The following is a 14,924-nucleotide window of genomic DNA, read 5'->3' as shown; positions in this document are numbered from 1 at the left end:
ACCAGTATCTAAATAATCCGAAGTTATTTTGTACCATCTGAGGCTCTACAGCACCAGGTTTGTAAAAACTTTAGTTTGTGAAAATAAAGTGTAGTTTTATTGGCATTTTACCAATAGAAACAGCAGTTTGAGTTGAGACTCAAAAGATACATTGCAATGCTATCAGGACTCATTTCCATCTCATACTAGATCGATGCACACTTCATTGGAGTTAAGTTCACGTAATCACAAAGAGGATGAGAGCAGTGCCGGAGAGACTCCTGACACAAAGCCCGTATCAGCCTCTCCCACAGAGGTATGGTGTCTAAGACTATAAAGCCTGCCATAATACGTAGGAACCAAAGACCCCTCTAGCCCAAAGTCGTCCTTCCAACAATGGCTGAAAGTAGCAACTATTGTTATGGAGAGGGTGTAAAAAAACCGGCATGAGAAAATACTTCCCCAGAACTCTCTTCCAACTCCAATAAACTGTGACTCAAGGAAATCCTGAGTCAGAGGTATTGCCTTTCTACTCAATACCTGTGACAGATTTTTCTTCAATGAGATTTTCCAGTGACTTTTTGAATTCATATAAACTTAATACCCACAGACATGAATTTCACAGTTTATATACATGCTGTATAAATATTATTTTATGAACTTGCCAGGTACTATTGATAACAAATGCTGGAAGCTCAATACTGTAGCTTTCCTTATCTATTAGGTTTCTTTGAGAACTCAGTACTTAAGAGATGTAGAAGGAGCAGAGATCTCTTCCTGGAGCTCCTTTAGTATTTACTGACTATACGTAGGTTCCCCATTCTAGTAGAAAGACACCTGCACAATACTTGAATCTTCTTTACAAACTCAATGGTATAAATCTCAAAACAAATGTATTTTAATAAAAGGGAGGCATTTCAGGCACAACTCGGATTTGTGTACAATTGTTAATAGGCAACTAAGAGAAAAATTATTAGTATCACTCTCTAAGGTGGGAGCAGCAACTTTGGATTAAGATAGTCCTTATTCAAAGGATCATTTTTAAAAAGAAAAATTATGAAAAAGGAGAGTGAAAACCTGAAGTTGTTACTAACCTGCCTGCTGCCTTAATATATCCTTTAATGAGAAAAATATAAAGCTGTTGCAGTAAGAAAACTTCTTTTGCTAATGTTGTCAATCCAGGAAATGTACCTGTTAAAAGAATATTCTTTTGTGTAAAATCAAGGAAATGCAAGTAATCTGACAACATTGTTTGCCTGGTGAGGCCATTATCCAGTTGCAAAAAGCAGCTGTATTATCCCTTGATTGTACTGGAGAATAAGAAAAGAAAAGTTTTCTGAAGGACTTCATGTCGTTTACTACTCGCTGTTCATCCGTTATCTTGATTACATTATTAAAATAATAATGATGTGATGCTGAGATTACTTTTTGTTCACCAACAGTTTAAGGCTTATAGGGTATACATTGCTCTTCTGTATTATCATGGCATTTAAGTAGTATTGCACATCTTCCTTCCCAATACCATTATGCTATTTTGTGGAAATAAATTAACAAAAATGGCCTGGGCATAACCTCCATTCTTATGCATAATTTATATGGCTCCATAATTAATAGCTGTGTCTGAGACACAAATTAGTCATTCTAAGTAATGAGACTTTTCTTAAGAAAAATGTGTTTCATCTCACACCAGTGCATGGGTTATGTGAAGGTATTTATCCCTTTTAAAGACCAGTATGTAAAAATATTTCATAAGCACCATCATTTTTTTATCCTTTTAAAATTATTTTTATATACTTGTTTTCATGTGTGATGGTTCCATTTTTCTTTTGCTGGTTATTCTCTCTTTTATTGCAAATAAAAATATGTTTGGATAAATTGCACATAAAGTTGTTTATTGCTGCTTAAATCTGCTGGAGGTTTAAAAAGAGCATACCCTGCAACAATTCTCATTCAAATTAGGTGAAGATCCCACCTCTTGTTAAATTCTGTGCTTTATTTCTTCCACACCAGCATCCTGCAGCACAGACAGTAAACAGAATGACCCTGGAACTCAGGAGAGGTTTTGTTGTATTGTAGCTGGTGTTCATTGACATAGATCCGGCAAGCATGAAACTATGCTTGTTTACAGGTCATGAAGGCTGAAGATACTGCTGAATTCTCTATTTTCAGCTCCTTTTTTCATTTACAATTCCTGATATGAAATTGCCCCCTGGAACTGTACATGCCTGAGGCACAGGGGCAATACATAGACAAGTAAATAAAACAAGCTGCAGACAGCTCTTTCACCTGAGGCCACTTGATGTGGTATAGCTTATGTACATTTCTCTAAAACCAGGGAGTTCTCTTTCCTTACTTATGGGAAAAGCTGTTTCCCCAGGATTGGCCTGAAGAAATGGTGTGAGACAATTAGCCATTGTCAGCTAAAAGCGTGCCAGACAGCATGTTAATAATTAACAGTACAGACAATCACAGAGCAGTGCTCACACCCCACTCGTGTTCTTTCAATTTATTAATAAAATGATTAATTAATTTATTAATTAGTATGGAAGTTAGTCAAAGATTTTGGGTTAGGAACCTGACTGACATGCTAGGGTAGCAACCACAGTGATTCCTGCCCCAAAGAGCATAAGGCTGAACGTGAGCACAGCTTGTTTCCCACTGCAGGAGCTGTAGATCCTTCTTTGCTTGCAGGAGTGAGCAAAGGCAGGAATTCATATGCTCTCTGCTGAGGAATTTTAAACCCCATGTCACCAAAGGGAGGTAGTTATAAATATTCTTGAACAGAACAATTTATTTAGTGCCAATTTTGTTTTATAAGTGGAGTATATACAAATTCTACACTTTCTTATCTCCAAAGGCACATCTAAGAAAACTTTCCTGCTTGAAAACAAGCAGAACTACAGTTATGCCAGATCAATCTGCTCTCTGTCACTGCTTACAGGATACTCTTTTAGCTCATACGAAATGGCAAAACTTTATGACTGGGGTGATGACTGGGGTTAGTTTCTGGGTGTTCATCGCAAATACGTAAACATATAAGCACTTTCTGAAAAGTACATCATACCCATGGGAAGCGGCTGAGCTGGGTCACTGGAATCACCCATCACTGGAAAATGTCAGACAATAAGTAGGGTTAAATAACGCTAAATATTTGTTCATAACCGTTCGGTGACCCACCACCTTCGAATTACCTTCTTCTGCAACTGCTGATTGGTAAAAAATCAGCAATGCCAAAAAAACAAAATAGCTTATTTCAAGAGGTTTTTCCATTGTGCCTGGTTTTTCACCCATTGAAGTCAAAGGCAAAATTATCTTGGATTTAAAGGGCACAGGATTAGGTCATTAGTGTCTCCTAATCCATTTGTCCTAAACCTCCAAGAGAGAGACAAGTGCTGTAACTGTAGAAGAGAAGACATTTGTTTTAATTTTGCTTATTTGAGGTAACAAAATCTGGCACCAAATGCATTTGTGTGTCTGAGTGTAATTATTTTCCTTTCAAAGAACCGCTATTTCTCTCTCGCCTCAGGACCATTAAGGTGTTAAGTACAAAGACACCGCTTGATGGAAGTAGGCTCCAGACAGTCTGAGATGTGAAGAAGCAGCATGGTGAGAGTTACCACATCAGACTGTTGATTAAACAAAGGTAACTCGGTACCGTATCACCAACAGGGAGTGTGAGGAGGGGTGGGAGGCAGAGAAAAATAAGAGTGGGAAGAGACAGAAAATCCTACCCCTCCTATTCTTCACAAAATTGTTTCCCATTCCTTTTCTTCTCCCTTAACCGCTCTCAAGTCTGAAGTTTAATATTTCTATTGAATGTAATCACAGCTTTGTTGGTTGCAACAATTTATAAGATAGAGATAGGCAAAGACAGAAGCTGGCGGTAAAGGTTTCCATATCAATAGCTGCTCTCTAAGTATGATCATGGGTTTGCAGCACTGCCGCCCACTCCCTCCACCTACTCTCCCATTAGTCGACAAGGACAATCGGTCATCTCATCACAGAAACAGATTCAAGAAAGATGCATCTATCTTCACGATAGATTAACTTGGATATTAAAATGCAAATCTGTTATCATAAACCTCTGGAAATCCACTTGGATAATAACAACAAATGTGAAGTTAGCTTAAGGCTTTGAATAATGACTTTGAAAATAATTAAAAAAAAAAAAAGATTTTCCCCCCTTATTTACCTGCTTTCCATTAATTTCATGAGCTCAACAATTTTGTGTATTCTCCAGGAACATCTGCAGACTAACCTGCGGCAAGTGTGAGGAAAGAATTGAAGCAGTCAGATGTTCCGGGACTGCAAATCAACATATGGCCAGATGGGTGCAACTGAAACAGTCTGACTTCACCTTGCCCACTCATACTGGACATTTGCAGCATCATCTCCAGTGGTATCTTACCTGCGGTATTTTTCTGGCTTGAACATTGCAGTATGCACAGCTGGACATGTATGATGCCTGATGCAGTCCAGCTATTAGCTCTGGAAGGTCTCAGACAGTCTCAGCAGAAGGTCTAAAAGGAAATGTTTAAGATACATTGAACTGAAAGAAAATAAAATAAATTTATCCTTGGGCTTTTGCTTTAGAAAGAAAATTCCATAATTTGAAAAGACAGGCTTTTTATTTATATATGTCAGGGATGATACTGGTTTGGAGACATTATGTTAAGACTAATAAAGCTTTGTCTCAGAAGCACTCTGGGAGGGGACTCAGTCACCTTTCATGCTGGAGTTGTGTGTGTGTGGTGACAAAAAGTGATGTTTGGCTTAAATATGGCTGTGGTTCTGAGGGGTAAGTGGTAAACTGCTGTGCCTCTTCTTTTACAGGGAACTGATAAAAGAGAAAGCACATATCAGTAGAGGTCACAAGGCTATTGCCAAGATCATGTTAGATCTTCTGCTAGAAAGTTTATAACCCAGATAAAATCTATTTTTACTATGATAAAACCCAACTAGATATATCTCATACCTACAGCTCCTTTCTTATAACTGTTGGAAAAAGCTGTCCATGTGGAATAATTTTAGCAAGCATGGAATACTGCAGGAATCCGTATACATGGAGCGGCTTTCAGGATCTGTCTCCAAATCAATCTATATTACAGTCAACAATGCTATAAATTCTGAAGTCACAGCAAGAGATAAGTAACCCCTTTCTGGTTGTTTTTCACATCAATGTTGCAGAACACCAATTTCTCATTAACTGTGGTACATAGAAGCCCCATCATAATGGTACAAGATACCATGCAAACAAAAACTCTGCATTCTAACATTATAAAAGAATATATCATTCACTGGAGTAACTCTCACCTTTACTTCATCAAATTATAATTTCTCTTAATTCGGGGACACTCTTAGAAGTAAGCAAGTAAGACACCACCCCAGACATAACAAAGAGTATGTGTGAAATATCCACTTTGAAAATGAAAGCTGGAAGCATCCTCCAATGTCACAACCTTCCCAGTTGACCCTAGTGAGCCTCCAAAAATATCTAAGGTCTTCCTTGCAGTTACATAGTTTGTTTCCCAAAGAAAGTGAAGTGGGGATTTATGGGAAAAAAATGGACCTGAAGAAAGATGAGATCAGGATGGCAGGGAGAGAGGAAGCAAAGGATAAGGCAGGAAAGGAGCTCTAGCTTGTAAATGTTGTTTCAGAAATGTGGGCCTCATCTGTGATTGGCACGAATGAATATCATAATTCTCAAGCAGAAGCCCTCTGCCCTTTTTAATAGCAAGTTTGGAAGAAGGAAAACAAAAAAGATTTTACTTACAAAATTTTATTCTCCTTGATTCATCAGGAAAGCAACTCTATGAATAGTTTTCATGGTTTCCCAAATGAAATTAGGTCTCTCTAGGTTTTTATCAAGTAAAAGCCATCTTTTCTTCTTAGCACTCTATATCATTAAATCATCAGCCCATCATAACAAGGGCAATGAGAAGTGCTGAAATGATGGAATGCAGGCTGGGATCCCACAAACAAGAAGTGTATTCTCAATGTGCCGTTGAGTGAGCCAGTGGAGCAAAGACTGGCAGCATACCTGTCCTGCTGAAAGCTGATTGATAACAGAGGTAGATTATTTATAGCAAGTTTTATGATATGACTTTTTATAGAACTTCATGCAGGAGAGTACGAACTCAGCTCATTATTTTTTCTCATCCTGAACCAAGGCTCCACATCTAAAATGCTATTGTTCGTGCAGATAAAGATCCTATTCTGAAGAATTAGCATCCTCTATTAAACCTGTTTCTCCTTCTGCAGGTGAGATCTTATTTCATTTGACTTGTGAGGATTCATCAGTGCCCAATCTGATATTTTAAATTTGATAAGGACACAGAGCTCTGCCAATTGAGCAAATGTACATAGTTTGACCCAGTATAAATACAATAGCTGCAATCTTAGCTGACATCCTGGAGACTTAAGGACTGGAAAAGGTGAATTTCTATAGCCTATGCTATCCAAAAAAGATAACTAGGTGAAGTTTGACAAAGGTTGGAAAGAGTAGTCAGAAGGCTATTTTATGATTCCCTCATGGCTAAAAGTATCTCCTGGGCTGTGCGTGAAAATATCTGAAGAGATTTAAACACTTTTTTCTGGACCAGTTTGTTAAGGACCTAAGAAAATTTTTTTCAGAAGCTTGGAAACTGGGCAGGAGTGAATTAAAGAGGGTCTTAAGTACCAAGGACCTGATCAAAATTATCTGTCAAGTAGAAAGAAGAAGTAATAGCCTTTATGAGAGAATAGAATAGAATAGAATAGAATAGAATAGAATAGAATAGAATAGAATAGAATAGAATAGAATAGAATAGAATAGAATAGAATAGAAATTTCAGTTGGAAGGGACCTAAAACAATCATCTAGTCCAACTGCCTGACCACTTCAGGACTGACCAAAAATTAAAACATGTTATTAAGGGCTTTGTCCAAATATCTGTTAAACACTGATAGGCTTGGGGCATCAGCTGCTTCTCTAGGAAGACTGTTCCAGTGTTTGATCCCCCTTTTGGTAAAGAAATGCTTCCTAATGTCCAGTCTAAACCTCCCTTAGTGTAGCTTTGAACCATTCCCACGCATCCTATCACAGGGTATCAGGGAGAGGAGATCAGCACATCCCTCTCCATCTACCCTCCTCAGGAAGCTGTAGAGAACAGGTTAGATAACTGCACAAGTAACTACAGGTTAGAAAACTAAATAAACCCCTAAGCTTCTAAATGTAACTTGCTTAACTCATGCATTTGCTTTCAGTGCTTCCTACAGGTATAACCTAATGTGTATGGCTTCCAGAGCAATGTAAACCCATGCTCATAAAGACAACTTTCTGAATAATTACAACAAGCAAAGCTACTGAATACCTTAATTCTTATGGATATACACAACTAGGTTATCCTTTTTTCTTGGTCCTGGTATAAGCACAGGTATACAGACAGGTTTAAGAAATCTAGTCCTCCTTTACCTTTTCCCTGCTAGTCCACTGCCTGTCTCCAGGAAAAAAAAAATCACACACACACACATATTTCAGCATTAAAAATATGTGATTGGTAAAAATGATGAGAAAAACAAGGAAGAAACTGAAACAAAATCTTATGCTCTGTATTTCCTTTCAAGCAGTGTGAGTTTTATGAACCCTGTTGTACATGGAGATGGGGTAATTTGTAGTAAGCTGTTCTTCCATTCAGCCTCACTTGGTGCATTGCCACAGAGAATTCCAAATAGTCTCACTCTCCTCATAAACAAAGCAGAGAAATCTTTCTACAGAGGGAGCTACACTTGCTTATGTCTACAGCTGTAAAATAATACTGTGCCCTTTGTTGTTTCTGTTTCTCTTTTTCCTCCTAATACTTTATATTTAAGAGATACTGCAATTCTATAGATCGTGAAGAGAGTAAAATCTTCTTTATCCTTGTCTTCCCAAACTGCGCATGTCTATGCATGTAGAATTTTTACAGAATAAGTGTTACCAGCATTCTTTCTGTATGAATTACAATGGGGTCGTTCTGCTCCCAAAAAGTGATTGTTCCAGGCAGCGTACAACATAATGATGGATTCACCTGAAGATAGGCAGATAATAGAAAGCTTTGAAGAAAGAAAGATGTATTGACAGCATATTTAGGAGTCAGGGACAAAGCCATGAGGTGGGTAAGTGATTTGGCCAAGTTTACCCAGGAAATCCAGGGTAAAGCTGGAAGCTGAATCCCAGAGCTGAGACTTGTACCTAGATGCTGAGCTTCAGAAATCCTTTCGTTCTGAAGTCCGTCTCTATTTCTCTCATGTCTGGCTAAACTTCCATACCATTGGTTAGTCCATGTGGAAATAGTAAATCAAGTTTTGAAAGGTGTCTTGGCCTACTGAGAGGGCACCAATCCAGTAATAACTAAAGGCCTGCAGTTTGACTTTGAGAACGTCGTTATGCTAGGGATGTAACTATTAGTAGAGAAAAACATTACTGAAAAAGAGAGAGAGAGAAAAAAAACCCCAACCCTAAAAATAAGTCAATTAAAAAAAAAGAGGAAATAAACAAAAAAAAAAAAGCCCAAGCACAAACCCAAACATGTAACTGGCAGAATTAGGACAACTAAAATGGTACAAGAATACTTGCCCAGCAACTCATTACACCAATCAGTGAGCAACACCATGGGGACATCCACCAACCAGTAAAGATCAAACAATCTGGAAGATTCTCTCCAACTCATACACCCCATCACCTTTGCCAAGGCAGTGGTGGCATGACCCTACATCTGGGGACATCTGGCCATGGAAGACATCCAGTGACTCCTGGAACCAAGCTCACATGTCCAGAAATGACAAGCTCAGCACCCTGCTCCTCCTGACCAACAACCACCACTCCAGCAAACCAGGAAAGGGAAATTAGAGGTAACCACATTTATGCAACTGTGCATTGTTCTACACATTAATAATCACTTTGTCACAGAGGCAACAAATACTCAAAAACTCCTTCACAAGAATCCTGTTATTGCACAGAGATTAATGTATGTGCTTAGTCTGTCCTGCCCTAACCTCTGACAAAAGGATACGAGTGACCAACATTTGGACTGGCTTACTCAGCTTTTCTTATCAAAGATATGCATAAATTTTAATTAAATATTGAAATTAAATTAATGAATTGGAACATATCACCCGAGGAACACCACATCAACCATAATTAGAGATTTAATTCTGAAACAAACATATGTCTGATTACTGAAAACCATAAGAAAGGGAGGAAAAATGACATTTTGGAAAACAAAACTGTTGTCCCTATAAAAACTGTGTCATGGTTTAAACCTAGCCAGCAACTAAGCACCACACAGCCCCTCGTTTTTTCCCCCCACCCCTGTGGGATGGGGGAGAGAATTGGAAGAGCAAAAGTAAGAAAACTCGTGGGTTGAGACAAGAATAATTAAAATATCATAATAATTAAACTATCATAATAATATTAATGTAATAAGGAAAACAAAGACACAGAGAGAGAGAAGTGAAACCCAGAGGAAAAACAAGTGATGCAAGGACCCACCACCACCGACTGACACCTCGCCAGTCCCAGAGCCGCGATCACTGCTTTCCTCAGCCAACTCCCCCCAGTTAATATACTGAGCATGACATCATATGGTATGGGATATCCCTTCGGCCAGTTGGGGTCAGCTCTCCTGGCTGTGCCACGTCCCTTCATGGCTTCTTCTGCCCGTGGCAGAGCATGGGAAGCTGGAAAAGTCCTTGAGTAGTATAAGAACTACTTAGCAGCAACTAAAACATCAGTGTGTTATCAACACCATTCTCATTCTAAATCCAAAACACAGCACTATACCAGCTACTAGAAAGAAAATTAACTCTATTTAGCTGAAACCAGGACATTGAGGCATTAATACCATCTTTGGACAAACAAAATTAGTTGGTCTGTTTTGTCAGATGTTTTAGATCACATATATTTTTCTTGAACTGTTGTAATTAGACTTAGTCTTATATCCATTAGACTTAGTCAGATATCCATGCATTGCAATTAAATCTATAATGACTCTATTTTTCATAGAACCTCATCTCTAGCACTCACAAATCTAAAGGATTTTTTCCAATATTTTGTCCAATATTGCTAAATATTTTATGTAACAGCATTTTGCAATGTAGAGAAAGCTTGTTGGTTTTTTATTAGTAGATCTAGCCTTACTCTCATGGATGAAACACTGCATAAGAGAGAACAGCAAGAAGCTCTCTCTGCAGTGAAGCCTCAGTCTGAATAAACCTGGATAATGAATCAACCTTTTTCCCTTCAGGAGATTCTTCTCTGCATGCTGCCTGTCCAAGACAGGTTACTTCTGATTCATCAGGGAGATGTTCCTTATATTCACATGAAGGGCTCAGATCACATAAATCATCCAAGACTGAAATTTCACCTAACTTTAGCTACTTAAAAGTTCAACACTAAGTCTAAGGCAATGAGTTAAGCTCTTCCAAAAGTCAGTAGCAAGGCCAAGGCACTTCTGAAGGATGCTTCACCCCTTGCTAAAATATCTATATAGCTCTGGAATTACTTTCATTGACTAAGAAATAACCTATGGACCTATTGAGGTAGCAAACCTGTAGTGGAAGTCAGGTATAACAATCCTACATTTAAAAGGATTTAGAAGTCCTTCTTGTGGCCCTTTACTCCTGGCTATGATTAGTGGCATAAAACCATAATTCTCAGGATCTCTGGTGGTGTCTGCAGAGGTGGCATTTGGAAAACTAACAAACTTCTTTTACTTGAAAACTGGATGTGTGTGATATGTAAATTACTGACAATGGACTTTCTCACTGCCATTTTTAGAGAGTAATGTTTTCAAAGCAGACCACGCTTTAGCATTAGTTTTTCCAGGTAAATAGATTATAGGCTGAAATTAAAGGTATAGCAGATGTATTTGTACATGAAAAACCTGATAAGTGCAAAGATATAGGGTTTGGGGCTTGCAGGTATTTTGATAAACATGTCTTTACCTTCACAAAATAGTATCAACTTGCTTTTCTAGTTAATTCCTTCAAATATTGCCTCTCCTGTTCAGAAATAATATTCTGTCAGTACCACATTAGCCTTATTAAAAGAGGTGCCAGTAAAATAATTCTTATTATTATAAGGAAATCAGCCCAAATGGTGCTGAGTTCTGAATCATCAGTCAATTGCTTCAACAGTTGGTAGAAACTGAAGACACTTCCTAGTCGTTAAATTCTTTTTACAAGCAAAAACTTTACCATTATAATGAATTCAACTGCTGCAATATGAACATCTGTGATTTGCATAACTTCCTGAAGGCCACTGTTAGCTTAAGGCTTCTTAGAAAGGCAGGTAAAAGCATTTTTGCTGCCCTAAGAATGAAGGTCTGAGGTAAAGCTGCCTTTGTCAGTAGGAGAGGATAAGAAAGGACAAAGTTGGGGTAGAAAGACAGGGGAAAAGCCAGTCTAGGAACATCTTGCTTGGAGCACTTCTCTGCTGCCAAAGTGATCAAGAAGATAGTGGAGGAAAAGGTGAGGGACACAACAGCTGTCAGGAGTTTTAGTCAGATTTCCTTGTTTATAGGATTTGGACATCTGTGAAGGTCAGTCTGGGGGTCTGCCTAGTGTGAGTCAGTCAGTCCCACGCATTATGACCGCCTCTGTTAAGAAGAAAAAGAGGGTTATTGTCATAGGTGATTCCCTTCTGAGGGGGACAGAGGGCCCAATATGCTGACCAGAGCCATCCCACAGGGAAGTCTGCTGCCTCCCTGGAGCCTGGGTTGGAGTGGTTACTAGGAAACTCCCTGGTCTGGCACGGCCCTCTGATTACTACCTGCTATTGATTGTGCAGGTGGGCAGTGATGAGGTTGTGGAGAGAAGTCCAAAAGCAATCAAAAGGGACTTCAGGGCACTGGGGTGATTGGTTGAAAGGTCAGGAGCACAGGCAGTGTTTTCCTCAAACCTGTCAGTGGCAGGGAATAATACTGAAAGGAACAGGAAAACTCATCTGGTCAACACGTGGCTCAGATGCTGGTGCCATCAGTGGAATTTTGGCCTTTTTGATCATGGGGAGGTTCACAGGGCACTGGGCCTGCTGGTGGCAGATGGAGTTCACCTATCTCAAAGGGGGAAAAGGATTCTTGCTCATGAGTTGGCAAGGCTCAGTAAGAGGGCTTTAAACTAAGTTTGAAGGGGAGGGGGGTGTAGCCAGGCCCACCAGAGAGGAGGTGTGCCAGGGTTGGGGGTGAAACCAATAGCCCAGCTCAAGTGCGTCTACACCAATGCACACAGCATGGCAGTAAACAGGAGGAGCTGGAAGCCACTGTGCAGCAGGATAGCCATGACTTAGTTGCCATCACAGAGACATGGTGGGGTGACTCTTATGACTGGAGTGCTGCAATGGATGGCTATAAGCTCTTCAGAAGGGATAGGCAAGGAAGGAGAGGCAGTGGGGTGGCTCGATGTGTTAGGGAGGGTTTTGATTGCATAGAGCTTCGCAACTTTGACGATAAGGTCGACAGCTGATGGGTGAAGATGAGGGGGAAGGCCAACAAGGCAGGTATCCTGCTGGGGGTCTGTTATAGACCACCCAGGCAGGATAAAGAGGTAGATGAAGTGTTCTACAAGCAGCTGGAGGAAGTATCACAATCGACTGCCCTTGTTCTAGTGGGGGACTTCAATTTACCAGATGTCTGCTGGAAATACAATGCAGCAGAGAAGGAACAGTCTAGGAGGCTCCTGGAGTGTGTGGAAGATAAATTCCTCATAGAGCTTGTGAGGGAGACAACTAGGGGAGGCGCCTTACTTGACCTGCTGTTTACAAACAGAGAAGAACTGGAGGGAGATGTGGTGGTCAGAGGTCATCTTGGGCTTAACGACCATAAAATAATTGAGTTCTTGATTCTTGGCGAAGTAGAAGAGGGGTCAGCAGAACCACTGTCATGGACTTCTGGAGCACAGGCTTTGGCCTGTTCATGGCACTGGTTGGAACAGTCCCTTGGAGGCAGTCCTGAAGGGCAAAGGAGGCCAGGAAGGCTGGGCTTTCTCAAGAAGGAAGTCTTGCAGGCACAGGATCAGGCTGTCCCCATGTGCTGTAAGACAAACCAGTAGGGAAGACGGCTGGCCTGGCTGAACAGGGAGATTCTGCTGACACTCAGGAAAAAAAGGAGAGTCTACAACTTTTGGAAGAAGGGGCAGGCAATTCAAGAAGAATTCAGGGATCTCATTCGAGCCCTAGTTCTTGTGGGAGACTTCAACTTACCAGATATCTGCTGGAAATACAACACAGCAGAGAGAAAGCGGTTTTGGAGGTTCCTGGAGTATGTGGGAGATAACTTCCTGACAGGGCTGGTAAGCAAGCCAACCAGGGGAGGTGCCCTGCTGGAACTGCTGTTTACGAACAGAGAAGGCCTTGTGGGTGATGTGGTGGTTGGAGGCTGTCTTGGGCTCAGCAACCATGACATGATAGAGTTCTCGATTCTTGGAGAAGTAAGGAAAAGGGTCAGCAAAACCACTACCCTGAACTTCAGAAGGGCAGACTTTGGATTGTTAAGGAGTCTGGTTAAGAGACTCCCTTGGGAGGCAGTCCTGCAGGGCAAAGGAGTCCAGGAAGGCTGGATGTTATTAAAGAAGGAAGTCTCAAAGGCGCAGGAGCAGGTCGTCCCTGTGTGCCGTAAGTTGAGCAGGCGGGAGAGAGACCGGCTTGGCTGAATAGAGAGCTTTGGCTGGAACTCAAGAGAAAAAGGAGAGCTTACTGCCTTTGGAAGAAGGGGCAGGTGACTCAGGAGGACTACAAGGATGTTGTGAGGTTATGCAGGGAAAAGATTAGGAAGGCGAAGGACCAGCTGGAACTTAAACTGGCTGCCGCCGTTAAAGATAACAAAAAATGTTTTTATAAACACATGAGTGACAAAAGTAGGGCCAGGGAGAATCTCCCTCCTTTGTTGGATGCGGAAGGTAACTTTGCCAGGAAAGATGAGGAGAAGGCTGAGGTACTTAATGCTTTCTTTGCCTCAGTCTTTAATAGTCAGACTGGTCATCCTCAGGGCTGTCAGGCCCCTGTGCTGGGAGATGGAGATAGTATACAGAATGAAGTCCCAGTTGTTGAAGAGGTGGCAGTCACTGACCTGCTCCTTCACCTGGATGTTCACAGGTCCATGGGGCTGGATGGGATCCACCCGAGGATACTGAGGGAGCTGGCAGAGGAGCTTGCCAAGCCACTGTCCATCATTTATCAGCAGGGCTCCATCATGCATAGCGGTTACTTGGGAAGACAACCACCATCACTCCCAATGTCCCCCCTTCCTTCTTCTTCCCCAGCTTTATATACTGAGCATGACGTCATATGGTATGGAATATCCCATTGGTCAGTTTGGGTCAGCTGTCCCACTGTGTCCCCTCCCAGCTTCTTGTGCACCCGGCAGAGCATGGGGAGCTGGAAAAGTCCTTGACCAGTGTAAGTGCTACTTAGCAACGACTAAAACATCTCCACATTATCACCACTGTTTCCAGCAAAAATCCAAAACACAGCCCCATACTGGCTACTACGAAGAAATTTAACTCTATCCCAGCTGAAACCAGGACAGTGGTGAATGGAGTCATATCCAGCTGGCGGCCAGTCACGAGTAGTGTTCCCCAGGGCTCAGTGTTGGGGCTGGTCCTGTTCAATATCTTCACTGATGATCTGGATGAGGGGATTGAGTTCACCCTCAGTAAGTTTGCAGATGACACCAAGCTGCGTGCAAGTGTTGATCTGAAGGAGGGCAGGAAGGCCCTGCAGAGGGACCTGGACAGGCTGGCTGGATGGGCCGGAGCCAACGGTATGAGATTCAACAAGGCCAAGTGCCGGGTCCTGCACTTGGGTCACACCAACCCCTGCAGTGCTACAGGCTTGGGGAGGGGTGGCTGGAGAGCTGCCTGGCAGAGAAGGCCCTGGGGGTGCTGGCTGACAGCCGGCTGGGCATGAGCCAACAGTGTGCCCAGGTGGCC

The sequence above is a fragment of the Phalacrocorax carbo genome, chromosome 1 (genome assembly GCF_963921805.1).
Source record: "Phalacrocorax carbo chromosome 1, bPhaCar2.1, whole genome shotgun sequence".
Taxonomy (NCBI): domain Eukaryota; kingdom Metazoa; phylum Chordata; class Aves; order Suliformes; family Phalacrocoracidae; genus Phalacrocorax; species Phalacrocorax carbo.
The sequence above is the reverse complement of the archived record's forward strand: the minus strand, read 5'-3'. Positions refer to the sequence as shown.